Source organism: Palaemon carinicauda, chromosome 5, assembly GCF_036898095.1.
Source record: "Palaemon carinicauda isolate YSFRI2023 chromosome 5, ASM3689809v2, whole genome shotgun sequence".
In the NCBI taxonomy this organism is placed as follows: domain Eukaryota; kingdom Metazoa; phylum Arthropoda; class Malacostraca; order Decapoda; family Palaemonidae; genus Palaemon; species Palaemon carinicauda.
Genome location: NC_090729.1, coordinates 60,212,889 through 60,215,388, shown reverse-complemented (window position 1 = coordinate 60,215,388; position 2,500 = coordinate 60,212,889).

Below are 2,500 nucleotides of genomic sequence, written 5' to 3'. Positions count from 1 at the left end.
CGCTCACCTATTATAAATCAAATAAATAAAGGATAGTACCTTTTTTTCATATACAGTACTCAACATACTCTCTCTCTCTCTCTCTCTCTCTCTCTCTCTCTCTCTCTCTCTCTCTCTCTCTCTCTCTCTCTCTCTCTCTCTCTCTCTCTCTCTTGAAATTAATGATCAAATATTCAATTAACTCATCCGTGCATGGAAAATATTCTTAAGAGTCCTCGACAAGATTTTTGTTGTTAATGTTGTTGATATTAGCAGCGTCCCAATCACTGAATGAATTATATGCCTATATAAGAATAAGATTTCATAACACTGAAAATAGCAGAGAAGTACGTGTTTTAGACCTGAAAATTTAGCAATGTAACAATAAAAGTAAATGGACATCTTTATATTTTACTCGCTTTAATCAGATAATCCCTAAAAAGAGAGAGAGAGAGAGAGAGAGAGGAGAGAGAGAGAGAGAGAGAGAGAGAGAGAGAGAGAGGAGAGAGAGAGAGAGAAATAAACACCAGCCGTTTACCTATTTTGGAACAGCACTAGAGAACAAAATGATCTCATAAGACATGGGTTTACATAAAAAAAAAAAAAACCTTTACATCATTATTAATTAACTGTTTATGTTTTCAGCTGATTCTTTCAAGATGGTGAAAATATTTAAGATATTTAAAAAACCACTAAGTATAATGGAAAGACCTTACCTTCGCTGAAAGTAATAATAAGCTCCCTGCTGTCAAACAAATTTCATATGTTTAATACATTACTTGAAATGCTGATCCGGTGTGGTAGAATTCTTGCCCATCTGTTTGAAATTGAAGAAAACTTTGTTAAAAATTAATCAACGATTCAAAGTACTTGTTACACCCCATCACCTTTCGGTCCTTCAGGAATATACTAAGGCGACTTTGCCGAGTGACCCCGCATGTACTTGGGTACAACTATGTTACAGTAGATATGATAGGTTCAGTTACGGAGTATTTCATTTCTCTTACATAGGTAACTTGATTACTTCCTCTTATTACCACAAGTAACAAGTATTGCCTGTTGACTTGCAATCAAAAGTATACGAAGGCATCCGATCTTGGTGAAATGAAATGGAAAATTTTCCTTTTTATTTCTTTTATTGTTTTCCATATAACAAATAACAAAATAAATTAGCTTTACCTTATCGGTAGAAGTGTTCTTAATTTTTCAATAGTGTTTCTCAATTTAGCTACAATAATAATAATAATCAAATAATGAAATAATTACTTTGTACCAATATATTTTGTAAAGATCTGCAGTCACATTTTCACATTGAAGTAATACTTACATGAACAGCTTTTTTTTTCCAGTATTGTATTTACTGTATCGATAAGTGCCACTTATTTATTGAGTGAATGAATAATTAGAGTATCAAATAATTAGAGTATCAAAGAATGGTAGATTCAATTGTCTATTATCTAATGTTTCAGATAAAAATTCCAACATGTCATCAATAGGTACTTTTGTGAATAGTGAGACTACATCAAAACTGACAAGCCTACAGGTACTGTTGATCTGTACTTCATTCAGTTTGTTAATCAGGTCTACATTATTTTTTATATTTGAATATATGTATGGAACTATTAAAACTCATAAGCCAAATTATCCAGCTAGGCCAATAATTAGCTCTGTAGGTTCAGCAGCATATAAATTATCTAAGTACCTTGTGAATATCCTCAATCCTTTAGTTGGCCCCATCTCATATTCATATATAAAAAATAATGTAGACTTGATTAACAAACTGAATGAAGTACAGATCAACAGTACCTGTAGGCTTGTCAGTTTTGATGTAGTCTCACTATTCACAAAAGTACCTATTGATGACATGTTGGCATTTTTATCTGAAACATTAGATAATAGACAACTGAATCTACCATTCTCCAAACACACTTTAATAAAATTAATTAAACTATGTATAAAAGATTGTAAATTTTAATTCAATGGAAGATTTTATGCACAAACTTTTGGTATGGCTATGGGAAACCCTTTATCCCCAGTATTGAGCAATCTATATATGGAATTTTTTGAAAGCAGAATCGTAAATAACATCATACCTAATAATGTAAAATGGTTTCGATATATTGACGACATAATATGTGTGTGGCCAGGAAATGAAAATTTAGATAACTTTCTTCTTAGATTGAATAGTTTGGTACCATCAATAAATTTCACTATGGAGCTGGAGAATAATTGTACCCTACCTTTTTCGGACTGTCGCATACATAGATGTAATAATAGTCTCAAGTTCAGTGTATACAGAAAGCCAACGAATATCTCGGCATATGTCCATTATTACTCAAACCAAGGCAACAAAGTTAAGAAATCTGTATTTACTTCTATGTTTTTAAGAGCATTCCGAGTCTACAGCCCTGAATATATTGATGAAATAAATGGTATTAGAGCAATAGGTAAAAAACTAAAGTATCCTGAAATTGTGTTAGATGATGCCCTAAGAACAGCAAAAAAGACTTTTTTCGGTAAT